The sequence below is a fragment of the Armigeres subalbatus genome, chromosome 2 (genome assembly GCF_024139115.2).
Source record: "Armigeres subalbatus isolate Guangzhou_Male chromosome 2, GZ_Asu_2, whole genome shotgun sequence".
NCBI classification, from domain to species: Eukaryota; Metazoa; Arthropoda; class Insecta; order Diptera; family Culicidae; genus Armigeres; species Armigeres subalbatus.
The window spans coordinates 317,114,319-317,141,536 of NC_085140.1; the positions used below are offsets into that span (position 1 = coordinate 317,114,319).

At 41.7% G+C, this 27,218-nt stretch overlaps 1 protein-coding gene across 1 annotated transcript in view; it reads right to left on the reverse strand.

Annotated features, from left to right (window-relative positions):
* Positions 1–26,809, reverse strand: part of LOC134216778 (LIM/homeobox protein Lhx9-like) — a 156,505-nt gene extending 129,696 nt beyond the window's left edge. Inside the window, exon 1 of the mRNA XM_062695583.1 lies at positions 26,205–26,809. The gene's annotated coding sequence lies outside the window, so the exon portion shown is untranslated. The remainder of the gene's footprint in view (positions 1–26,204) is intronic.
* Positions 26,810–27,218: the final 409 nt, after the last annotated feature.

Consider the following 27,218-nt stretch of genomic DNA (forward strand, 5'->3'; position numbering starts at 1 on the left):
CTATTCACACTACCCTAATCTAACCAGCCCACCGTAGAATGTCGTATATTTGGCATCCTAACTGATTTTGTCGTCGACAAGCTGACTCACACCGTTGTACATAGTACAACACCTATTAAGCGAAGTTCGCTGTTTACATCACAATGCAACCGATACTGCATGAGTGATCCAGGAGCAAGCAAGCCCCAGTAGGTTTAATTGCTAGTGATTAGCACATTCGATTATCCAAATGCGCTATATAGCTTCAAGTCGTTTTGCTCATTATGCGCCTCTTTTCTGGTATCAGTCGAGAAACTGTCATTTTATCATTAATAAACAACAATTTTATTTTAAAGAGACTTATTGTTTAAAATTGACGCAAATTTGTTCAACGATTAATATCAGAACACTGTTGGCTTTTCCAGTTTCCTGATGTGTCAATTAATCAACGAGGCTTTTGATTCCAGCATGTTTGCCAACAGTTCAACAGTAATGGTAAGAGTTTGGTAACATGTTACCGTAAGGCTCTCGAGCAGGCATTGAAAAAAATCAGATCATGAGAAAAAATCGGGTTAATCTAAGCCAAGTTTCGATGCTCTGCCGCGGGGATACTTCACCATGGCTTGACTTGTTAGGCGGCATTGCTCATTGTTTATAACAGAAACGATCGCTCCTACTCGTTGTTTGGCATCCATCTGAGCGAGGCAGTTTACTCATTGGCTATGGATGCTACAATTGCAATAGATCAATGCTCACAATGCTCACTCACACTTTCAATGCCTGCTCTCTAGTGTTCTGTTTGTGATGGCAAAGTATCAGAACTCCTGTGAAGTTCCCATGAGATCGCTGGTATAATTGACCTTTTCCGTCAAAAAATGTACCCCGTTTTATTGTCTTAGTCGATTCTTTGGCTTATTTAAGCTCAACTTTCCCAAAGAACCCATATTTATTGAAGCCTCTAAGTATTTTTAAAATCGAAAAAAATCAAAAAAGTGCCGTTTTTTAAAAGATTGGCCTGATTTTGAACGAACATCGGGTGGATTTATCAGGCCGGTTCACACGTGCAGCACTTTTTCGGTTTTGTTTTCGATTTTAAAAATAGTTAGAGGCTTAAAAAAATATGGGTTCTTTGGGTAGGCCAAAGAATCGATTGAGCGAATATTTTTTTTTACGGGAAAGGTCAATTCTAGCTGCTCCGATAGGCGAGTGATGCGTCACTTGTGGTTTTATTATTATTTATTCAGCCTAAGGCCGGAGTGGCCTCTGCGGTACATAACAGTCGTCTCCGTCCACTGCTGTACGTCACCAGTCACGCAGTCTACGGAGGGCCCGTAAATCGTCTTCCACCTGGTCGATCCACCTTGTTCGTTGCACACCTCGCCTTCTTGTGCCTGTCGGATCGTTGTAGAGAACGCGTTGGTCCTCCACAAGCATTGTCCAGATCTCGTGTCCAAGGAGGACTACCGCCACCGGTTTAGTACGGCGGCGAACTCTATTCGATCGGAGTGTTTTTGGAGTCCAAAGTACGTACGCTCCGAATTTGTCTGATGGTATCGTTATCGGAGGTCAAGTGAGCCCAAGTACACGAATTCTTCAACCACCTTGATTTTGTCGCTATTGATACAAGCTCATGGTGAATGGCCGTAGTCTTCTCTTGAGCCTACTTCGTCTTCAACGTGTTGTCACGATCTGCTTTGCTTCTTTCTTCAGTCTGATGTAGGATTCTTCTATCTTTTCTAAGTTATAATAATGAAAGTAGTGCATGGAGAACTGGAGCAGCAAGCACCAGTTTGTCCGTAGGTTGACTGCTGTCGAGTGTCAGAGGTGCCATGCCGCAAATGGTCTTCCAGCTTCCACTTGTTACTCGTAGTGCGAGGTGCACATTGTGCTCATGGATCAATCATTGCCGTCTGAAATATGCCTGGGTTGAGTGCTAAGAGACCGACTAGTGCAAAAGGATTTGGAGTGTAGTTAACCCATACTCACACTACATTGGATACGCTTGACCAATGTGCAGAATGCAGATTTCCGTAACCATTTTTTAAAACAATGGAACGTCTTATGCCTGGCGTTATTTTTTCCATAATGTCAGCGAAAATTGTGCACAGAACTTTACTCTTAATCACACCGACCACAAGAAAGTTTGCCTCCATCAAAATCCATTATATAAGAATTCAAAATTTGTAGCACATTTAGTCATCTTATATCCGTTGGATTGCTTCTTGATTTTTATAGCGAATTATGATAAAAACAAGCATTTTTGGTGTCGACCAAAATTTATATGAGCTATGTCAGATTGAAGACCGCACTTCAATGGACTACAAAAGAAACGTTTTTTATCACCACACATTTTTGTAAGGACGTGGCCGACGCTATTGATCATTTCAAATATTATTTATTATTAAATTTGTATTAAATTAGCTAATTAGTTACATTATCGATTGATTACCATTATTGAGTTTGTTTCAATTTTGTTTGAACTACAATCTTCGAGTTATGAATAATATCGCAAAAATGTCAATTGTAATTCACGTGCATCATTTAAACACACTCCACATACTTTGTAGTACATATTCTAAGTATTTAGCTTCAATCATGCAAACAAAAAAAATTGAAATTTTGTATGAAATTTTTTTCCCGTTTTTGGCAACATCCCCATTTTGGCAACATTAAAATCCGGTCGTGTTGCCAAAATCGGGAAGGGACTGTATCTAGTAGTAAATTCTCTGGAAAAACGACTGAAAATGTTCTAAAAAATGTACTAAAGTGTGGTTTTGCCCCGGGGTGCATATTACCCCAGTTTCCTCTAAGGGAAGAATTTGATTGTCATTATTCAAAACATCCATTACGGCAAACGTGCTTTACGAAATCATCCTAAAGTAAACCGATTCGCCTAAGATTCAGCAATTCTCGAAACCCAACGTTCCATAAATTCAAGCTCAATTATGAATAAACATGTCGCAATTGATCAAGACGTTTAATTTCATGTAAAGTCGCTTGTTTATACTCGTGGATCACCCGAGCCGTTTGGGACAAACACCACCGGTAACACGTCGACCGGTTGGCGCGGAAAACGGGTTCCTAATCAGATAATTACCCCTCGCAGCAATTAAACTCCACTCCGCCGATGTTTCATTAAAGCAAGCAAAAAAAAAATCATAATTTATTTACTCTGCTCTTGGCGTATACCTCCGTTTGTCACCATTCGGCTACCCCATGCTGCAGATGGTCATCGTCAGTCTGGGTTTCAGCGGGATGGAAACACTTTTCAGGAGAGGAAAAAAAGGAACACCTTACTGTTCAGACCAGCACGAATTCACAAACCAATGGTTACCAATTTATGGACTGCTAGAGCGATTTGGATGTTTGATATTCTTTTCATTTGGAATATCTTTGACATTGGTTAAGAGTTTTAAACAAATTATCTTGTTTATTTATTCATTTCATTTATTTAACTAGTATCTAAACGAATAACACTGAATCATCAATTTGACGCCACAATACACGGTTCGAGGCCACATCTCTCCATCCTCGATTGCGCCCCACGCTGGTCAAGTCATTCTGTACCTGGACAACCCGCCTCACTCACGGCGCTCCACGACTTCTTATACCTGCCGTATCAGAGGTGAGCACCATATTTGCAGGGTTGCCATCAAGTCATTCTGTACCTGGACAACCCGCCTCACTCACGGCGCTCCACGACTTCTTATACCTGCCGTATCAGAGGTGAGCACCATATTTGCAGGGTTGCCATCCGGCATATTTGCAACATGCCCTGCCCATCGTACCCTTCTGGCGTTAACTACCTTTTGGATCTACGGCGAGAGCTGGACGAGTTCGTAATTCATCCTTCGCTGCCACACACCGCCAAAGACGGTCCTTAGCACTCGTCTCTTGAATACTCCAAGCGCTTGCAAATCCTTCCCGAGCATTGTCCAAGTTTCATGTCCGTAGAGGACTACCGGTATGAGCGTTATGTACATTTGGTGCAGGTGTGAATCTTTTTTGACCGCAGTTTCTTCTGGAGCCCGTAGTAGTCCCGCGCCTTCGTATCTCACGACTAAGATGATTCTCAGCCGCTAGTAAGGTAGTTATCCAAGGTAGACGAATTCATTGACCAACTCGAAAGTATCCCCGTTTATCGGACAACGCTTCCCAGGCGGGTCATATCGTGATCGGTTCCGCCCACTAGCATGTACTTTGTCTTCGGTGCATCACCATTGATGCTTCACGTTTCAGGCGAGTGTACAGTTCTGCCACCTTTGCAATTTTCGGCCAACAATGTCCATATCACTCGCGAAACAAATAAATTGACTGGATCTGTTGAAAATCGTATCCAGGCTCTCCGCATGAGACCTTTTACCGCAATGTTGATCAACAGCAAAGTTTTCCTGCACAGTTGTGAAAAAATATACTTTTTTATTTTTTAAAATTTTTAACAATTCAATAAAAAAAAATCAGTGAGTGCAACGTGTTTTTGACGTACCCCATTTTGACGGATCAAAGTGACATTTCGAAAACTCAAATATCCTTCTATTTGATGCACTAACTTATTATGGTAGGTCAGTGTAAAAATGTATATAGAACTGTTTTATTTAGTTTGAAACTGTTTTTCTTTTAATACAATAGCGTGAATAAAAAAAATGTACACACTCAAATGCAGACATCAATTTAATTCGTCAAGATGACTCGTTTGATAAACAATACTATACATAGATCACTGGGTCTCCTAACAAAAGAACAGATGATACTTTAATATTTACAAACATCGAAAGAAATGAAAAAATGATTGATTTGCTTACATATTTTTTGCTCTTCATATCATGTTGGATAATATTTACATTATTTGGTTATTTCAAGAAGTGAAAATGATGTCTAAATAGAATCATTGAATATGGTCTCAAATATTAAATCCGTTGAATTGCGATATTGCGAATCTTACAACTCCTTGTGGAACACGAAGGAATAAACCTAGAATAATTACGATGGCGATTTTCAAGATCTTAGACGAGATATCCCCAATAATTCATATACTTTTGCATACAATTTTTGGCATAGGCAGGCGCGTGACACAAATGTGAACCTTTTATACAGATACCACATTTTCATATGCCAATGTTTATACAGATTCTACAAGAATCTCATAGATACAGAACTGTATGAAAACGCTAGTATTCGCTAGTTGAGAACCACTGCGCTAAAGCAATTGAGCCTGATCATGGCGTCTCATCTCTGGTTTTGCTCCTCGTTGACTCCGAACATTGGCCGACTGTCTCGACACCTTGTAACATTCAATTCAGCCGGTTGTAAAGACACAGCACAAAGCGCAAAAAGATGCTACGGAATTGAGCCTCCAACCAACCCGATATGGGGAGCAGTCCGGGGGATGACTGGGCAGGAGCGCTTAATCGGCTGGATCGTTTTCACCCATAACTTCCTTGCGCTTCTGCGCTGAAAAGCATCCGCTTCGATGTAAGTTGATAAGGAACTCATACAGCACAGACCAAGAACCAACATTAAAAATTCATCATCGTAAAACATACAATTATGAAAATTAAACCATTAATTTCCATTTAATTAATTGATATCGTATCATTAAATAATTATAAATAAATTAAAGTGATACGAGTTTGTGCACATACGAGTTCCCTCATTGAACAACAGTACTGCCGCCGGAAGGTCGTCCAACACAACACAACGAGTGTTGTCGCAAGCTTTCGATCCTGTGTGGAGTGAGTGGCGCTTCCCTTTCTTCGGATACATTGCTGCAGCCAGCAAGTATCCTTAACAGGTATTCCATTTTGATTGGTAGGAGCTAGAAGATATGCTTTTTTGCTCATATCAAAGCTTAATTTATGCCTGGAAATGTGGCTCCCGTTTCAAAACAGCATGTGGTTGCTGCAAACAGCGAAACATTGAAACCAATTCGACAGATGGGGTAGAAAAAATTCTTGAATGAGCAAGCGACGAACCTTCTAATTACTATTCAATAGGCGTTCAATGATCAATTGAATGATACTTGAAGATGACATTTCTATGCTGTTATTGTTTTCATTTCCTTGATTAATATTACAGGTTAACCCTTTCAGAGCAGGCTCATTTAATTTGAAGAAAAATACGACAGTATCATTGGTAGACATAAATAAAAAATATTCTCAAAGCACAAAAAAAAAAGATGTAGATAATAGGGTTGCTGCTTCTTGAATACTGCGAGGTTTCTAAGCCAAGTTACCATTTTTTGCATTCGTATATCATGAGGCTAACACGATGATACTTTTATGTCCAGGGAGGTCGAGACAATTTCTGGCATCGGGAATCGAACCCAACCACCCTCAGCATGGTCTTGCTTTATAGCCGCGCGTCTTACCGCACGGCATAACATGCTTTTATTATTGGAATAATGGAACAAATATCCTATGTAGATTACCTTGTACGACCTGGTTATGACAGATCTAATCTCTTGGGAATGCTATCTAACGGGTAATGGTTAGTCAGGAATCATTATCAGTGGTAGCGGGAGAAGCTACCACAATTGTGTGGAATACAAATTGATTCAATATATTATATGATAAATGTATCACTTTCCGGCCGAACCAGCTGTGTTTTGCATGGCATGTATGAAATAGGGTAAGACGGTATAATATACCCCCTCTAAGGCAAATCCTTGATTACTTTTTACTTTCCAACGCAATTTATGCAAACTTTGTGTTATTTGGTAGTCCAGGAAGTCGCAAATGCATTGCCTCTGAGTAGTCATATAAAAATATTACAGATTAATTAAAAGGTTACAAATCCTTATGTGCTTGACATTGAAAAACAAACAAAAGTCCATTTAAGCACAATTTCCATGTGATTTGGAAGCAACTGCTGCAAGCTCGCCGCGCTTATGTCCAGTTGGTAAGGGCATATCGTCCTGCCTGTCTACACTGGGGCGTTTTGACCAGTGAAACATATTTTTGAAAAACGTTACATTTTTGAAGATGGAAGCAATTTTATATCATACTAACAAAAGAAACCAGCTTTGCCCGGGTGATGCAAATGTCGAAATGAACTATTTGCAGCACCGCACTCTAGATCAATTTCCGTGCGTTTATTTTGTTTTCCTCAACAGATGATCCAAAATTGTAATCTAATGGTTTTTTTTACATTTCTCCTTTAAATTGACCAACTTTTTGTATATATAAACCTTGCGGATCCCAAAACGAACCGATGAGGGAAAAAATATTGCAGATCGGTCAACCCGTTCGCAAGTTAAATCGTCAGGAAGGAAGTCTCAACTCATTTTTATTATATAGAAGATTAACTTCTGAGAAAAGTTATTTTGATGCCCAACTGAGTGTTTCAGTGCAAGTTTTGCGGACAGTATGCTAGCGTCGCTCCAGAATGTTAAGAAAACAAACATTAAAAGTTACATCAAAACTGTAACTTTTTGTATTTTGCAAATATTTTCATTATGCAGTACAAAAATACTTCCACATTTACATAGTATGATGGTTTTACAAATATTTATAGGTATCAATTGTTTTGGACTCTTAGTTAATTATAGTTTTCTAGAAATTAAAGGGGGCGTTTTGGCCAGGTGGGGCGCATTATACCGTCTTACCCTACCAATCAAAAGTCACTCAACACATAGCGAATAATTATTTAATAGTTGTATAAAAAAGATTGAACAGAAAATTGAGGTTCATATAATTTCTGTTCCATATTTCGACAATTTTATATGATGTAGTCGAAAGGTTGAAAAAGTGAGAGAATGACCGTTTGACCCAAAATTAATCGGCCGAAAGCCATTTGGCCAAAGGCCACTAGGCCGACAGTCGTTGAATGGTTGAATATATCATTTGGCCGAATAAACAATCATGCCGAAACCCATCTTGCCGTTTTGCCGAAATGGTCATTTGATCGAAAGTGCATTTTTGCCGAATGGCCGAATCTGTCGTTTGACCGAACGGTCTTTTGGCCGAAATAGTTGTTTGACAAAAATGTTGTTTGACGTCTCAAAGTTTGATAAGTATGATATTATTCCAAGACAAATTTTCATTGAGTACGGAATGAAAGAAAATTGCTCATACCTTAGTTCACACGCAAACAGTGTTGCGAAATGTAATTTCGATGTCATGGGACTAATTTGCTTATAATTAACAGATGTGTTTTGTTATAAACAGTAAACAGGATTCTTAAACTTTTTCTAATTTGGCATTACTCTAAATCTGAAATTGGCGTCGTGAGAACCGAATAAGTGTCAATAATGTCATGACATTCCGTGTCATTTTTTGCTCATACTTTGATCCAAATCGAAAGGTTTTCGTTGAACATTTCGTTTACTGGTTTTTATAATGGGCCGTGAAACATTTTTTTTCTAACAAACCAACAGTGGAATTGCAACGACACCGATTGAAGAACGAACTAGCCAATCAGATGGGCACAGCAGTTACACAGTTCCGTGGGACAGATCCTTTGTTCCGGCACCGGATATCCTAATTGGGGGCAGCAGGGACTATGTCCAAGGGCTTGACGATCCCTCCCCAGGCCATCTGCGAGTTGTGGCGCCTGCCTAGGATGTGGTGGGGTTTGACAGTGGGCCCTGTTAAACCTCTATAAAAAGCTGCATGTATCCGCAATAGACTGGCCCAGGAAAGAAAAAGTTGTCTAATTCCACGGGGCACCCCCCAGGATTGTATCTTCGGGTGAGAAAATCAATCTCTGAAAATTTCAGCTCAATCGCTTGTTGCATAAGCTGGCGCATTCGATTTGAAGTTTGTATGGGGATTTCAGCCAAAATGTATAGGAAAATACACCTCCGTCACTCATTTGATCTGGAAATTGGTTCTGATTGCTCGATTGACCTCAGAATTGCAAAAACGGCAGTTGGTATGCTACAGAACAATTTCACAGAACATTGTATGATGATTAAATGAACTTTTATATAGGTTTCGGCTGATGCGATTCGATCAAAAAACCCAAAAATACACAAATCAGCTCCTAATAAATCAGCCGAAAATTATATAAAAGTTCATTTAATCATCATGCAATGTTCTGTGAAATTGTTCTGTAGCATACCAACTGCCGTTTTGCAATTCTGAGGTCAATCGAGCAATCAGAACCAATTTCCAGATCGAATGAGTGACGGAGGTGTATTTTCCTATACATTTTGGCTGAAATCCCCATACAAACTTCAAATCAAATGCGCCAGCTTATGCAACAAGCGATTGAGCTGAAATTTTCAGAGATTGATTTTCTCACCCAAAGACACAATTCTGGGGGGTGCCCCGTGGAATTCGACAACATTTTTTTCTCCCCATAGTAATCTGGGCCAGTCTAATCCGCAAGTAGGCTCCGCCAAAGCGACCGTGTGCCGCTCAAAGCGCACAAGCCCAAGTCCTGGTGTTAGGTGGGACGCTAAACAGCCTTGACACGACGGCCCTCCGATGAGACAGGAGGTTTGCGCAGGCCCAATAAGCCGCCTTTAAAAAGAACTATTACGAATGACATAGAAGATAATACGACTCGATACAATCGGCAACGACCTAGGCGACGAACAAAGGATCACGATTGGAAGCTTGGGACATGGAACTGCAAGTCGCTAGGCTTTGCAGGTTGCGACAGGATAATCTAAGATGAATTACATCCCCGCAACTTCGATGTCGTAGCGCTGCAGGAAATCTGCTGGACAGGACAGAAAGTGTGGAAAAGCGGGCATCGAGCGGCTACCTTCTACCAAAGCTGTGGCACCACCAACGAGCTGGGAACCGGCTTCATAGTGCTGGGAAAGATGCGCCAACGCGTGATTGGGTGGCAGCCAATCAACGCAAGGATGTGCAAGCTGAGGATAAAATGCCGTTTCTTCAACTATAGCATCATCAACGTGCACTGCCTACACGAAGGGAGATCCGACGACGAGAAAGAAGCGTTTTATGCGCAGCTGGAGCAGACATACGATGGATGCCCACTGCGGGACGTCAAAATCGTCATCGGTGACATGAACGCTCAGGTAGGAAGGGAGGAAATGTATCGGACCAGATAGTCTGCATACCGTATCGAACGACAACGGCCAACGATGTATAAACTTTGCAGCCTCCCGCGGAATGGTAGTTCGAAGCAGAGTTTTAAATATTCGAATATTTTTTATGAAGCCCATCGGCCTTCTTTGCAAGGATGTTATCGATCATTTAGGAATCTGCCTTCGATCATTTAGTAGTTTGTCAATAACTCATTCCAGAGGCTAAATTTCAAAATGTGTTGTATGGTGGACTTCTAGTGCAAAGGTTTATCTACAACTCTGCCTAACAGTTCGTTGTTTGAATTTCACTAGTAACAGAGCTATAGCGCTAGTAGCAGTATCTTAGACTAAATGATTGCATATTTTGTTATCATTTAGTATTAGTATAGCAACTAGCACCGTAACTCCTTTAGCAGTGGAATTCGGACATCGACCTGTTCAGGAGAGTTGTAGAAAAACCTTCGCACTAAAAGTCCACCATACAACACATTTTGAAATTTAGCCTCTGGAATGAGTTATTGACAAACTACTAAATGATCGAACGCAGATTACTAAATGATCGATAACATCCTTGCTTCTTTGTCACTTAACTTCTAAACATATTCATATTCGGCCCTGCACCGTCAATTTTCGAAATGAATATGGGTCATTGAATATTCATTAGAATTTCACAAATAATTAAATAATCGTGAAACTGAACACATGTTTGATGATTTAAATCAATACACGCATAGATTTAATCCCGACGTTCAATTAAAGGGCTTTTCAGCAGCAAATGTCAGTATAATCAAGGCTAATTATGTTTTTTTCGCGGGCAGTTACCATACCCAATGATAATCAATTGAATGAATCTATGAAGAAGTAAACTGAGAAAGTCATTCTATGTTTTGAATGATCAAAACACGATTTTCAAAACTCGGAGCGAATGTGCTTCATGAAAGTGAATATTTTATGCTCTGGTCCGAAGCACTTTTTTCCCCCGCAAGAATATCCACAAGGCCACATGGAAATCACCTAATCAAGTAACGGAAAACCAAATCGACCACGTTCTAATCGACGGTAAATTCTTCTCCGACATCACGAACGTACGCACTTACCGCAGTGCGAATATTGAATCCGACCACTACCTCGTTGCAGTATGTCTGCGCTCAAAACTCTCTACGGTGATCAACACGCGTCGGAGGCGTCCGCCGCGGCTAAACATTGGGCGGCTGCAAGATGGTAGACTAGCCCAAGACTACGCGCGGCAGCTGGAAGCGGCACACCCAGCGGAAGTGCAGTTAGGCGCAGCATCTCTTGAAGATGGCTGGAGAGATATTCGATCCGCTATTGGAAGCACCGCAACCGCTGCACTAGGCACGGTGGTCCCGGATCAGAGAAACGACTGGTATGACGGCGAATGTGAGCAGTTAGTTGAGGAGAAGAATGCAGCATGGGCGAGATTGCTGCAACACCGCACAAGGGCGAACGAGGCACGATACAAACGGGCGCGGAACAGACAAAACTCGATTTTCCGGTGGAAAAAGCGCCAGCAGGAAGATCGAGACCGTGAGGAGACGGAGGAACTGTACCGCGCTAATAATGCACGAAAGTTCTATGAGAAGTTGAACCGTTCACGTAAGGCCACGATATGTGTAAGGACATAAACGGGCACCTTCTTACAAAAGAGCGTGAGTACTACGGCGGCAGCACTACGAAGAGCACCTGAATGGCGATATGGCAGACAACGGTGGCGGTATGGTAATGAACCTAGGAGCACGCGCGCAGGACATGCGACTTCCGGCTCCGAATCTCCAGGAAATCCAGGAGGAGATCGGCCGGCTGAAAAACAACAAAGCCCCTGGAGTTGACCAACTACCAAGAGAGCTGTTTAAACACGGTGGTGAGGCACTGGCTAGAGCGCTGCACTGGGTGATTACCAAGGTTTTGGAGGATGAGGTTCTGCCGCAGGAGTGGATGGAAGGTGTCGTGTGTCCCATCTACAAAAAGGGCGATAAGCTGGATTGTAGCAACTACCGCGCAATCACATTGCTGAACGCCGCCTACAAGGTACTCTCCCAAATTTTATGCCGCCGACTAACACCAATTGCAAGAGAGTTCGTGGGGCAGTACCAGGCGGGATTTATGGGTGAACGCTCTACCACAGACCAGGTGTTCGCCATACGTCAGGTATTGCAGAAATGCCGCGAATGCAACGTGCCCACACATCATCTATTTATCGACTTCAAAGCCGCATATGATACAATCGATCGGGACCAGCTATGGCAGCTAATGCACGAAAACGGATTTCCGGATAAACTGATACGACGATGGATCGGGTGATGTGCGTAGTTCGAGTTTCAGGGGCATTCTCGAGTCCCTTCGAAATGCGTAGAGGGTTACGGCAAGGTGATGGTCTTTCGTGTCTGCTATTCAACATCGCTTTGGAGGGAGTAATACGAAGGGCAGGGATTGACACGAGTGGTACGATTTTCACGAAGTCCGTCCAGTTATTTGGTTTCGCCGACGACATTGATATCATGGCACGTAACTTTGAGAGGATGGAGGAAGCCTACATCAGACTGAAAAGCGAAGCTAAACGGATTGGACTAGTCATCAACACGTCGAAGACGAAGTACATGATAGGAAGAGGCTCAAGAGAGGTCAATGTAAGCCAACCACCACGAGTTTCTAGCGGTGGTGACGAAATCGAGGTGGTTGAAGAATTCGTGTACTTGGCGCATAGTGGCTGGAAATCGTACGTACTTTGGACTCCGCAAGACGCTCCGATCGAATAGAGTTCGCCGCCGTACCACACTGACTATCTACAAAACGCTTATAAGACCGGTAGTTCTCTACGGACACGAGACCTGGACGATGCTCGTGGAGGACCAACGCGCACTGGGAGTTTTGAAAGGAAAGTGTTGCGTACCATCTATGGTGGGGGGCAGATGGCGGTACGAGGAGGAGGCGAATGAACCACGAGTTTCATCAGCTGTTGGTAGAACCATCCATCGTAGAACCATCCAAAATCAGGAGACTGCGGTGGGACGGACACGTAGCCAGAATGTCGGACAGTAATCCGATGAAAATATATCTCGACAACGATCCGACGAGAACAAGAAGACGAGGTGCACAGCGAGCAAGGTGGATCGATTAAGTGGAAGACGATTTGCGGACCCTCCGCAGACTGCGTGGTTGGCGAAGTGCAGCCATGGAGAAGTCTTTTACGTGCAGCACAGGCCACTCCGGCCTTAGTCTGATAATAATAATAATAATAATAATAATATCCTAATTGCAGTACTCCTATCGGTTGGTGAGTACAGAAAACATACTTAACCAGGAAATTTTGCCACAGTACTTGGAAACCGTGGAGAACATTGAGGAGCTGCAGTTGTGTATTCGGCTGCAGTGGCTGCTGTAAGGACGTTGGGATTGCGAACGAGCTTGCAAGATGAGAGTGATAGACGCTCACGCCCCAAAGTACAAACACTCGCGAGGATGCGACGTCTAGAGGCCCGCATCTTCACATTGCGGTCAAAGATTGGTCGATTAACACAGTACGAGCAGGGGAATCGATCAACGAGGCTAGTTCGGAATGTTGCTGAAATTGTAAATCCCTCATAGCTCTGTGATTTCACCGAGGCGAACATAACTGACATCATCGACACCCATTTACAGCGGTTGATAAACGATTGTGACGTTATGAAGAATATTCAAAGAATAAGGAGCAAAACCGAATGTTCAACATCAACGAAAGGGAGTTCTACAACCACATCCGAAATGACAAAGTCGACTTTGGCGAAGGCTAAAGATTGGAGAAATCACGCAGTTTTGGTCCAATCTGTCCCGTCCCGTCATACACAAAGGCGATGGGGTGTGGATGGCAGAAGAAGAGCGATATTGTGGTGGAATTGGAGACATGACCGCTATCAACGTGGCCGCCCAAGACATACGTGAGGCCACACGGTATATCAGGAATTGGACTGCACCAGGAGACCCTCCTTAGCCCAGCGATAAGATGCGCGGCTGTAAAGCAAGGCCATGCTGAGGGTGGCTGGGTTCCATTCCCGGTTGCGATCTAGGCAATTTTCTGGTTGGAAATTGTCTCGACTTCTCTGGGCATCAACGTATTATCATGCTAGCAGCAATTGTAACTTGGCTTAGAAACCTCGCAGTTAATAACTGTGGAAGTGCTTAATGAACAATTAGCTGCGAGGCGGCAATTTCACAGTGGGGGATGTAATACCAATGAAGAAGAAGGACCCGATTTTGTGAACCTTTTTTATTATAAAAAACTCACAACGGTCCACGGGCGTATGGCGAAATGCTTCAACATGGTACTTGACAACCCGGGGCAGTTACCGGAATATATCACTAGTGGTGTCACTTATCTTCTGCCGAAGGATCGGAATACTTTGAACCAAGCCAAGTACAGACTAATAACGTGTCTTTCGAGTCTATATACAGTGCTATCATCGGTAATAGCAAGGAGGGTGCAGAACCATTGTGACGTCAACAACCTGATGACCGAGGAACAAAAAGGTTGCCGACGTAACACACGAGGCTGCAAGGATCAGGTCGATGCAGTCATTGTATGGCAGGCCACCCACAAGCGAAGAAACCATGGTCGTATATTGACCATCAAAAAGCATACGACTCAGTACCTCATTCGTACCTCATTAAGGTACTGCAGTTGTATAAGGTAGACAGTAACGTCATCAGGCTAATGCCATACGATATGGGGATGTGGAGCACTTTCCTACACATTACCGATGGAGAAAAGGTGTTACGGTCTAGGACTCTCAGCATCAGAAGCTGTACCAAGTTTTGCGGCTTGTAACGATATTCAGTAAAGACATCCGGATGGAGTTTGGAATCCATAAATGTTGATCCATATATCTACATCGGGGTCACCTGGTAGATGCCGACAGTTTCCCTGTTTACAAACAGGAGGAGATTCAAAACATGGTTGAAGGCGAAACGTACAAGTTCCTAGGTATCCTGCAACTGAAAGGTATTCACCATACGATGGTAAAGAAAGAGCTGCAGGAAAAGTTCTTGCATCGTATCAACGGTATTTTGAAGAACTTCTTGTCGACTGGCAACAAAGTGAAGGCGATAAACACGTTTGCCTTGCCCTTGTTGACGTACAGAGAAGTGGACCAAGGCTGACTTGAAGGCGTTAGAACGAGCCGTACTAGTGGTATTCACCAACCATCGCATGCGCCATCCAAAATCGTCCATTGAGAGAGTCACCCTGCCACGTACAGTAGAAGGAGGAGGCGTGACCGATATACAAACACTATGTGTTTCCAGCAGTTGCGAAGATACTTCGTGAAGAGCCAGAACCGCCACGAAATCGATTGCCCTGTGTGTGAAGCTGACCACGGATTCAGTGTCCTGCATCTGGCGCAGGAAGGCTATCACCTGAATTGCGACATCAAAACTGTCGACGAGATGATTGCATCGTTGAAGTAGAAGGAGTTGCATGGGATGCACCCCCAACTGCAATTCAGTAGGAGAGACGACCGAGCGTATCGTGTCCGGGTGTTCAGCCGATTACTGATTGAGCCTATCTCGGTCGCCACAAATCTCTTCTGAGATCCTTAGGAGAGTTTGAACTATCTCATAACCTCCACAGCATCCAAAGGAAAGTAGTTCTTAGAACTTGCAGCATTGTAAGAAGGTTCCTGAACCACCACAAATTATACATCCGGAGCGCTTTTTGTAGGATTTAAGTCAATCGGCGAATGAGATTCACAGAGGCTAATCCCCTTTAGCATTTAGATTGCCCGGGATAGGTGGAAATTCCCAGCAGTTGTGCTGAGGAAGTGCCGTATAAGGAAATTAAAATTGAAGCAAATTGAAATTTTTCATGCCTCCTCCTTAGTGACACAATAGCTGCCACTAAATATACTGCATTTTTATTGAGTTTCGCTGATGCAAAATATATACGTTGTTAGATTAGAATACCAAATATTGAATTTTAAATGCTGGTTTGGTTTACAGGTGTCTGCAAGTCGACGAAATTATTGGGAACTTTTGATGCCATCTCAATTCAGTAATCTAATTTCAGCTTCCATTCTGATGTTGAACTGCTCAACATTATAAACATTATTATTATCATTCAATCACACCGGGTCGAAGTCCTCACCGAACAAAATCTTTTGATCGAACCGCTTGAGTTTGTAAAAATCTGGGCAAGTAAAGTGGTGCTGCGGAAAGTCCGATCGAAACACGATCGCCGATTGATAGGCAATAAATCCGGACGTAGCTACTAATAAATTCCTGTTAGGCCTTATAAAGTCACAAAAATTATTTTTAATTGCGGGAAAAAGTAATTTGATGTCAATCATTTTCTCCTTCGGCCATCGCTGCCTAGCCCCCCATAGCAAGTGTACGCAGTGCGCCATCATCCTACTTGGGGAAGGAGACGCATCTTTGTTGCTGGTGGTTGGTGACCATTAATCTGTCGGCGGCCCTTGTGAGATAACCAACCGCTCCTCGCGGACAATAAATGGAAAGCTTGTCGCACTGCATGTTCGATATCGACCATGATCACCTGTGTTATTGGTGAAGATGATCATCGTGATCGCCTGCCGCCGTCGATGTAGCCAGCAAATGCCAATGGTAGGCAGTCAGTCAATCGTGGTCCGAGGCGGTGCCCAGGTGCTTTGATCTGACACGATAGAGATCAGCCTGGGATGATTGCGGTGCTTTAACGTGTTTTTCGGTATCAATCAACACGAGCGTTCAGGCGAAACGACGCATCAATCACCAACGTTTGGCGAGACATGAACCGGTGATTTGAGGTGCAGAAAATTTATGGTACAGATTGGAATTGATGTTAAATGTGTATTTTGAAAAGTTCGTAAATTATGTTATTAAGGCATGATCAATCGTCGGGAACATTATGGGCTTGACACAGCTTTTAGTGAGATCATTCAAGTCCATCAATATGTCGTTCCCAAATGTGCAATGTATAATACGAAATTGCGTAGGAACGCAAGCCACCCCAACGCATGTCTAAAAAATTTTAACCCCTGGGATTAGAAATACTGCTTGGTTGATGAAGACATATTATCAGCATCATCCCACTGTTGGCAATCCGAGCTTCCTAATCCTATTCCTGCTTCGGCTTTCTGACTGAGAGCCTGAGAGGCATCATCGGCAGAGAGAAGCAGAAAATACAAAACAATTGAATCGCACTAAGCAAGCGAAGCGATGCCTTTAATCACATGCAAACAATTTACCCAAAGCTAAGTTTAATTTACCCAAAAGGGACTTTGATCAACTAAAAATTGAGAATATTGAATATACTCAAATCGGGCCTGTGTGGCGTTTGCATCTTGCTCTAGTTTTGACAACAATCATGAGAAAAAAAGAAAAATTACCCAAATTTTGAGTATTTTCAACTCAAATTGTATTGATTTATCTGTCTGTGTGGGTTTGAATAAAAGACACTATAATGCATTTTATGAGACAGATCGAAACAGCTGTTTTTCTCGTGTTTATCTACTTTGAGAATTAGTAGGAGCCCGTTTGTTAGGAAATTTCGGGCTGCACATTCCGATGGGTTCCATCATCAATTCTACCAGTTTCACTTTTCGGTTACCCGGGCTTTAGAACAAAGATTTTCATATGATTCTTAAAACGTGTCGTTAGATTATTCACATCATTGCATTCTAAGCAAGAAATGTTGAGGAAAACACGAATGAAAAATAAAAAGTTACAAACATTATCTTGTATTCGGACCTAACGGAATGTTCACGCATAATCATATCAATATAAACCATAAAAAGTAAATAATCGGGCTACCCAGAAACGTCCCATACAATATCTTCTTCTTCTTCTTATTGGCACACGGTGTAAAAAAATGGATTATTATCGAAGTTTCATGTACCTCTGATTTTTTTCACAGAAAGTTATTCAAGGACATTTGAAATAAGGCACGGAGTGTTTCAAAATATTTCATCGGCGATTTTTTGAAAAAAGTAGTTTTTATTGTTTTCATCTCCAATATTCGGTATAGTCGGAAGTCAAATGATAACTCAGCAATGGATGAATCATAGTAATTAACCATCAAAAATAGAAATATACACATTTGTAGTTTTTCTGTATAGAAAACAAATATTTAAACGGATCTAAAATGGTAAAAAAATCCTTTTTTCATGTAATTCAAGCGTTTCTTAAGTGTTTTTTTTTTATTATTTTTTATTTGCGAAGGTTACAGTTTTTTCAGTAATTATTATCTATTTCCGACTTCTATCATGTTTTCTGTTAGATACAATATCGGAAATTTTCTCTTTCAACATTTGTGCTAGATGACTTACCCACTGAAGTGCGCCGTATTTTAGAAGTTATAACATTTTCTTTTTTGAGCATATGATACAGCGCGTAGCTCATGCGTATGTGCAAATATAGTATGTTTGGTATGTGCCACACGCTTTTTTTCTGGTCTCTCACTGAGTATTGTACGTAACACCTTTTAGTCGTAAAATTAAAAAGCAAAACTTAGTCCTGGAACTGATTATGTATGCAGAAGGTAACCTTAGTCGTAGTAGAAATGCTTCACAGGAAACGTCATAATCGGCTGCACCAAGCATTTGGAACATTTTTTCAACACCTTTAAACACAACCCTTCGAGCACCATCACGGCACAATCAATAAAAAACTTATCTCTGTCTCTACACGCAACCATATACACCGTCTTAGCAGAGTTAATGCCAGAGTGTAAAATAATCGAAATTATTTGGTGAAGCCCACCTTTCTTCAGCTCACTTCCAGACACATTCATAGTCGGCTCTGGACTGGACTGTCAATATTCGGTTGAATATTAGTCATTGAATATTTTTGCACTTTCCACTAATTTATAAATTATTCGAAATTTAAACACGTTTGAATTGAGTAAAGTTATGTATCACACAGAAATGAGTCCGATTTGCGTTCGTGAGGCAATTTCAGAGGTAAACGTCAACAGAAACAATACTAATGAATTATTGGCAGTGGCTGATTTTCTACCCGCCGCTGTCACATCCAGGCGCTATAGTATATGCGCAAAATAGCCAGCATGAGTTAACCGCCAGGAATTTGTATGGCGAAAGATTTTTTTTTTTTTTAAACTTTATTAAGGTGTTGTATGGCGAAAGATATCTAACGCGGGTTTTCTCGAAAATAGAAACTTTTCATGAAAAACTATTTGGTACCGGTTATGTAGGAAGGTGTCTGCTACTACGCCTACCAAATATATTTTCGATGAAGGTGCTTATTTTTGAGAAATTGGACATTAGATGCCTTCCGCCATACTAATTTCAGAAAGTTAACTCCAAGTGTGCCGCTGTAAGCACGCTCAAAGTGGGTGATTCATTATGTTTTTTCTGCACATAGCAAGCATTTTCAGTGACAGTCGAACGAATGAGTCGATGGAATAGGAAGTATTGCTGCTGCGAAAACAGTCTTCTAAGACAGCGGTTCTCAACCTGGGGTACATGTACCCCTGGGGGTACCTTCGCTGGCCCTAGGGGGTATCTCGGACAAAAATGCGTAATGGCGGACATATTACAATTCCAATGAATTATTGGCAGTGGCTGATTTTCTACCTGCCGTTGTCACTTCCAGGCGCTATGGTATATGCGCAAAATAGCCAGCATGAGTTAACCACCTGAAGTTTGTATGGCGAAAGACATCTAACGCGGGTTTTCTTAACCGTAGGAACTTTTCACGAAAAACTATTTGGTACCGGTTATGTAGGACGGTGTCCGCTATTACGCCTACCAAATATTTTTTCGATTAAGGTGCTTATTTTTGAGATATTAAGCATTAGATGCCTTTCGCCATACTGATTTCCGAAAGTTAACTCCTAGTGTGCCGCTGTAAGCACGCTCAAAGCAGGCGATTCATTAAAATTCATTGATAAAGTTTTGATAATTGTGTATTTTCTATTTCAAAAAATTATATTGTACATAATATGTAATGCGATCAATAAATCCCAATTGAATCCTGCCTTCCACAACCAGCACAATTTATGAAGGGCTGCGGAACAAAAGATCAAACGAACAAAACGTCGAGTGAACAAAATGATTTTTTTTTCACTAAAGCTCGGTTGCTTAGTTGCAAGAGGATTAGAAGCATCCTTTTACGCCTCTCGGAAGCCTTCTTCCAAGCAGCTCGAAGGCTTCTTTTCAAGAAGCTCGGAAGCCTCCTTTCAAGTGGTTAGGCTGCCTTCTTTCAAGAGGCTCGGAAGCATCCTTTCAAGTGGTTCGGAAGCCTCCTTTCAAGAGGCTCGGAAGCCTCCTCTCAAGAGGCTCGGAAGTCTTCTCTCAAGAAGCTCGGAAACTTTTCTTTCAAAAGGCTCAAAGCCTCTTTTCAAGAGAGGCTCTGAAGCCTTTTTCCAAAAGGATCGGAAGGCTCCTTTCGAGAGGCTCGGAAGCCTCTTTTCAAGAGGTTCGGAATCCTCCTTTCAAGTGGTTAGGTTGCCTTCTTTCAAGAGGCTCGTAAGCCTGCTTTCAAGAGGCTCGGAAGTCTACTTTCAAGTGGTTCGGAAGCCTCCTTCCAAGAGGCTCGAAAGCCTTCTTTCAAGAGGCTCGGAAGCCTCCTTTCAAGAAGCTCAAAAGCCTCCTTTTCTAGAGAATCAAAAACCTCCTTTCAAGATGCTTGGAAGCCTTCTCTCAAGAATCTTGGAAGCCTTCTTTCAAAAGGCTCAAAAGCCTCCTTTCAAGAGGCTCTGAAGCCTTTTTCCAAAAGGATCGGAAGGCTCCTTTCGAGAGGCTCGGAAGCCTCTTTTCAAGAGGTTTGGAAGCCTCCTTTCAAGTGGTTAGGTTGCCTTCTTTCAAGAGGCTCTTAAGCCTCCTTTTTCTTGAGAATCAAAAACCTCCTTTCAAGATGCTTGGAAGCCTTCTTTCAAAAGGCTCAAAAGCCTCCTTTCAAGAGGCTCTGAAGCCTTTTTCCAAGAGGCTCGGAAGGCTCCTTTCAAGAGGCTCGGAAGCCTCCTTCCAAGAGGCTCGGAAGCCTTCTTTCAAGAGGCTCGGAAGCCTCCTTTCAAGAAGCTCAAAAGCCTTTTTTTCTAGAGGCTCAAAAGCCTCCTTTTCTAGAGAATCAAAAACCTCCTTTCAAGATGCTCGGAAGCCTTCTCTCAAGAAGCTCGGAAGTCTTCTATCAAAAGGCTCAAAAGCCTCCTTGCAAGAGGCTCTGAAGCCTTTTTGCAAGAGGATCGGAAGCCTCTTTTCAAGAGGTTCGGAAGCCTCCTTTCAAGTGGTTAGGTTGCCTTCTTTCAAGAGGCTCGTAAGCCTGCTTTCAAGAGGCTCGGCAGCCTCCTTTCAAGAAGCTCGGAAGCCTCGCTTCAAGAAGCTCAGAAGCGTTCTTTCAAGATGCAACGGAAGCTTCCTTTTAAGTGGCTCGAAAACCGCCTTCAAGAGGCTCGGAAGCCTCTCTACAAGAGGCTCAAAAGCCTCTAATAAAGAGGCGCGGAAGCCTACTTTAAAGAGACTCAAAAGCTTAAAGGAGCTTCCCTTCAAAAGGGCTCGGAATTATGTTTTCAAGAGGATTGGAAGCCTACTTTCGAGAGGGGGTACCTCAAATCATGCAAAAGTTTGAAGGGGTACCTCTCAAGAAAAAGGTTGAGAACCGCTGTTCTAAGACATAAGTAACCAGTTTACTGCCCATAAAAGCATGAATAACCACCGCATATATGGACCGAATCAAATATGAGACAGTCGAGCGTGTAGCAACAGCTTAGCTGCCGTAACATACATACAAAAATGAAATTCGCTCTATATAAAACTTTAGTTCATCCGGTAGCCAGTTTCAGAAATGAAGCATGGAAATTATGAGAAGCTTTCTTGGATTTCAAGCAAAATATGATGTGTACCACAGAAGCTATGATACAGTGTATCAACAGGAAAATATTATGAATCCTTTAAAATATGACAGACTGACAATGGGCTGGCTATCTAGTACGAATGTTGGAAGAAGAAAAAAATGCAAATACAACATTGAGCAGAGAACTGCATGAAGGCTGGAAATAGATGATAATTGCTGGAAAAAAATGTGATTCATGCATAAATAACAAAAAAATTACGCAAAAAATACTTCTAAAACGCTTAAAATACAAAAATAAACGATTTTTCCACATTTTCGATCCGTTCAAAAATTGGTTTTCTATGAAGAAATGTTACAAATGTGTATATTTCTAATTTTGAGGGTAAATTACTGTGATTCATCCATTGCTGAGTTATAAATTGATTTTCTATACCAAATATTGGAGATGAAGACAATAAAAATCACTTTTTTCAAAAAATCGCCGATGAAATATTTTAAAACACCCCGTGCCTCATTTCAAATGACCTGGCCTAACTTTCTGTGAAAAAAAATCAGAGGTACATGAAACTTCGATAATAATCCATTTTTTTACACCGTGTGGCATTACATCCCCACACTGCACTGGGACAGAGCCGCCTCGCAGCTTAGTGTTCATTAAGCACTTCCACAGTTATTAACTGCGAGGTTTCTTAGCCAGGTTACCATTTTTGTATTCGTATTATCATGAGGCTAGCACGATGATACTTTTATGCCCAAGGAGGTCGAGACAATCCGAAAATTGCCTAGACCGGCACCGAGAATCGAACCCAGCCATCCTCAGCAAAGTCTTGCTTTGTAGCCGCGCGTCTTACCGCACGGCTAAGGAGGGCCCCTCATAAAATATCTTATAGGGGCAATATATAGGGGAAGGTGGGTAGACTTGATCCCCGGGGAGACTTGATCACCCCCTGTTTTATCGAGTACTAAAGTAGTTTTGTTTTAGCGTATTTTTTAGTATAGATCCTCTAGACAAATGACCATTATGTGGTGAGTTATTTTTTGGATTGACAACCTTATTTATTCTGCAGGACGGTTTGTATGTTTTGACCTTCCTAAAGATTTTTTAATTGGCCACGCAAAATTTGAACAACTTTTCATAACAATGACCAAATTCTTTCGTTTTTTCACAGCAACAAGCCATAAATATGCTTATTGATCTGTACTGATAAAAATGTCAACATTCCATCAAATTTCTAGGATATTTGGATTTGAAGGCATTGCCTCAATATGGGGCCACTTGATCCCCCGTTAGTCACCCATACAAAAATTTGGCGAAAAAATTCAAAAAAATATAAATCTGTTCTTAGGCTTCTAATTTTTTGTAGATTTGACGGATTTGATGAAGGGTTGGCAGGAAAAATTATTTATTGCGTAGATCTCATAGAAAGGGGATCAAGTCTCCCCAAATTTTAAAAATGCATGTGCTGTCGAATTCAATAACAAAAATCGTTCATGTATACGCACAGCAACTCGATAATTCCGCGTATTTTGAAGGGAAAATATTTTAAAAATCTGAGGGCACCTTTCTAATTTTATCAAAGCAAATTCTTGGAGAGGGATCAATTTCCCCCGAATATTTTCAAAGTCGATTTTTGACAGCACTCCAAAAAATCGATTGTGTATCAATAACAACAATAATTCAAGGACTGTCATACATCAGTAAAGTTAAATACTATATTTTTTAGAGAGCCTGTGTGGAAATCGTGTATGTTTCTTTATTTTTGGTTGTGATACATCGGAAATCAGAAAAGGGGATCAAGTCTACCCAGTCTCCCCTACAAAGACGCGAATTTTGATCCCTGTAAAAAAAATAACTGGCAACGGTGAATTTGTTTGAATGGGCAGCACTGTAAATGCTGAAAAAACATTCCAAATCAGCCTATCCTGCCTATCCACTCTTGTAAATAAACTGTTTTCGTTGATTTCAAAGTTCGGTTTATGCTACGCAAGTTTTTTTAAATCATCCGATTGCTAGCATTGAAAAGACGGTATTTATTTTGTGTTGACTACAGTTTCAAATAAGAATAAAAAAATAAGTGTTTGGCTACATTCTGTTGCAATAAAACTACAGCCGGATTCAAGAACATTGCTTTCTTCCGCTCCCGGTGAAACATGGTTGAAATTCCAAAATCTTCCAATGGATTTCTACCTCACGGAAAGCAGCCGAGTTTGTAACGTAAATAATAACAAGATATTATTAAAACGTAATCATGTGTCTAGTTGTTATAGTTTCATTTCGGCGAAGGTGACTTCTATTTTGCATCACCGAAGGACACAATTTTGAAATGCAGAGAGGCCATTTCAACTTAGGTACACATTTTATCCGCAGATTGCTGATTTTCTGTCTCAAAGGCTTCCAGCATCAACTCCCTTTGATAGCACAATGGCTGTTTTGGTTTCATAGAATCAAGAATCAGCAGACATCACAAATAAAGATATCTACCGCAGAACCTATTTCAATCTTTGATTTGGTTGAAGAGCGCGATTCGATTTCCTTGAAAGCATAAGCAAATTTGCGCAAAAAAAGGGAATTTACGAAAAGTTATTTTGTTATTTGGTAGGGACACGGCAGGTATTTCCGTCCTTCGTCTTAGGGGCTAAAACCAACGAAAGCAACGTACATTTGCTAGAACTCCACTGTAGCAGAACGTTTCTTCTGAGCCTACGATTTGGTATGTATGAGTTTTACAAAAAAGCGTCTTTTTTTTTATTGGTTTTCGAGACTATGACGAACAGACGAAAATACTTGCCGTGTCCCTACTGCAACATTTGATTTCGTAATTTGGAAGGAAAAAGTGAAAAGTGAAAAGTTAGAAATTAGAAGTGGAAAGTAATAAATAAGAAATGGGAAGAATGGAAATATAAGAAGTTATATGTGAGAAGTGAAAAATTAAATGTGAGAAGTGGGGAGTGAGAAGAGAGATGTATGAAGTGAGAAGTGAGTTATGGAAGGTTAGAAGTGAGATGTGGGTTGTGCGAAGTGAGAAGTGAAGAATGAATAGTTATCAGGGAGAAGTGAGGAGTGCGAAGTGAGAAGTGTTTAGTGAGAAGAGGGAGGAAAGATTTGAAGAGACAAGTAAGAAGTGAGTAGTGAGAAGTGAGAAATGGGGAGTGAGAAGTGGTTAGTGAGAAGGAAGTATTAAGAAGTGAGAAGTTAGGACCGAGGAACGCGAAGTGAGAAACGAGATTCTGTCTCTTTCCTTCATTCTTTTTTCTTCTCCTTTCTGTCTTATATCTCTCCACTCACTTCCACTACTCAACATTTCGCTTCTCACTTATCATCTCTCACTTCTCTCTTCTTATCTCTCACTTTCCACTACGCACATGCTGCTGCACACATCCTAAATACTCACTTCTCACTATTCTGTACTCATTTCGAACATCTCATTACTCACTTCTCACCTCTAAGCTCTCGCTGTTCACTTTTCACTTCGAACATCTCACTTCTCGCTTCACTTAATAAGGAAACAAATTTTAACTGTTTGGTTAAACGGCATTCGGCCAAATATAAATGTGTTTCCTATCTCGATACCTCCCTAACTCGATGGTCCCTTCAATATCAAGTAAGGAAGAGTTCACTGTATAAGACTGCTAATGTCGCTCCTGTTCGCATGACCAACATCTAGTTTGCTTGGGCATAGCATCCAAAGTACCGGTACTATAAGTGTCAAACCGATGTTGGTGATGGAATCAAACATACACTACAACATTATGGATAATACACGGTTAAGTGGAGCACCTTGAAGCATATTTTCGTAAAATACTTAAAATAGCTTAATACAGCTATCAACATCTTACGTTAAGCAAAAAATATCTCCAAAGGCATATAACTGAATCTGCATGACACTAAAATACAGAATACTCAGTTTTTTTTAAATACTTTAGTAAAGTGATTTTTTATCTTAAAAATAAGTTCATCACGGTTAAATACTCAGTTGTGTTATGATCACTAGTTATATTTGACACTTGCTTTACGTGCAGAGCTTAAGAAAGGCTAAATGTTGAACCCGAAAATTATTTTTCGTTACTTGGAAATACGTGTAGGTATCTGTTTGTATATGCACGATTAAATTCCACATATTTTTGGGCACATCATTTTAAATTACGGTAAGAAATCCAGTCAATATTTTTATTTTGTTTATGTTAGTTTAAGCCACAATGTATATTCATGATTATAGTAATCCTCCATACGAATACATCCGCTATTTTATCAATGCAATTTTACGTTTCCCATTTATTTGTCCGCTCCTACAGTTGGCACGATTCTAGTAACAACATGACGCATTCGACAATTCAGTCACTGACATCAAACGTTGATCAATCAAACACATGCCTTAGTGCCAGTTGCAACAGTTCGTAGCGAGGTGACTATAATTACGATCATTACCATCATATCTTCACCCGGTCGACAATCGTCGCAGCCATTCACCCGAAGAACTCCTTGCTCTGCCGACCGAAACGCGAATCGTGCGAATTGCTCCCGTCGCCGTCGTCGGGGTTTTTGGCGAACGACGTTGGGTGGCGGGTGGATTGCACGAGTAACTGCTGTTGATTGTGGTCGTGTAATTAGTATCCTCTGCGACGACAACGACCAACCAACCAGGCCAGAAGAGGGGGCCGTTTGTCTCTAATCTTTCTGCTTGACTGTGTTGGGCTGTTGGATGCTTCTTGGGTCCGGAGCGCAAAATATAGGTCAAGACACACACCAGCTTTTCAAAAGCGTATTGTGGGGTAATTTAATTATCACTCCAATGCCCCTCTGCACTGTCGGTAACGAGCACTGTGTTGCCGAAATGAGCACTTTCACATCACATTGAGCGAACAACCCCAAACGAGTAACGGAACCACGCGGAACCGGACGTCAACCACGGCACTCGACGGCAATACCGATCCGAACAGCGTCGCCAGCGGACTACGGCGTGATTCACGACGTCGATGTCGACCAAAAACCGTAACTTGTGACAATGTGACTTCCGTCGTGCTGCGGTGAGACAACTTGTATGTGAGTTTTTTTCCCTACGCCCGCTCGCCAAACACACAAAAAATGCAGACAAACCGAAGGCAAAATCTCAACTATTTCATACATCCTCGAATAATTTTTTTTATCATAACCATATTCAAACTTCCCCGACCCCGGTCGGCCCAGCTGGCGGGCGCTTGTTTGCAGTGAGTAGAGGTACTCACTCGGGGTCGAGTCTGGGCCGATGATGGGAGAGAAGCTTCCGAACAAAGCCATCCGTGCCAGTTTTCCCTAGACTTTCCACTCTGGTTGGTTGGTGAGAAAGAGAGAACGCCCGCCGCCACCGTGCGACCACCACCACCACCAGAACGCAATAGGAGTACCGCACCGCCGAGTAGGGAAACGAAGACAGACGGGGAGAGATTGGTGCTGTTGTGGGTG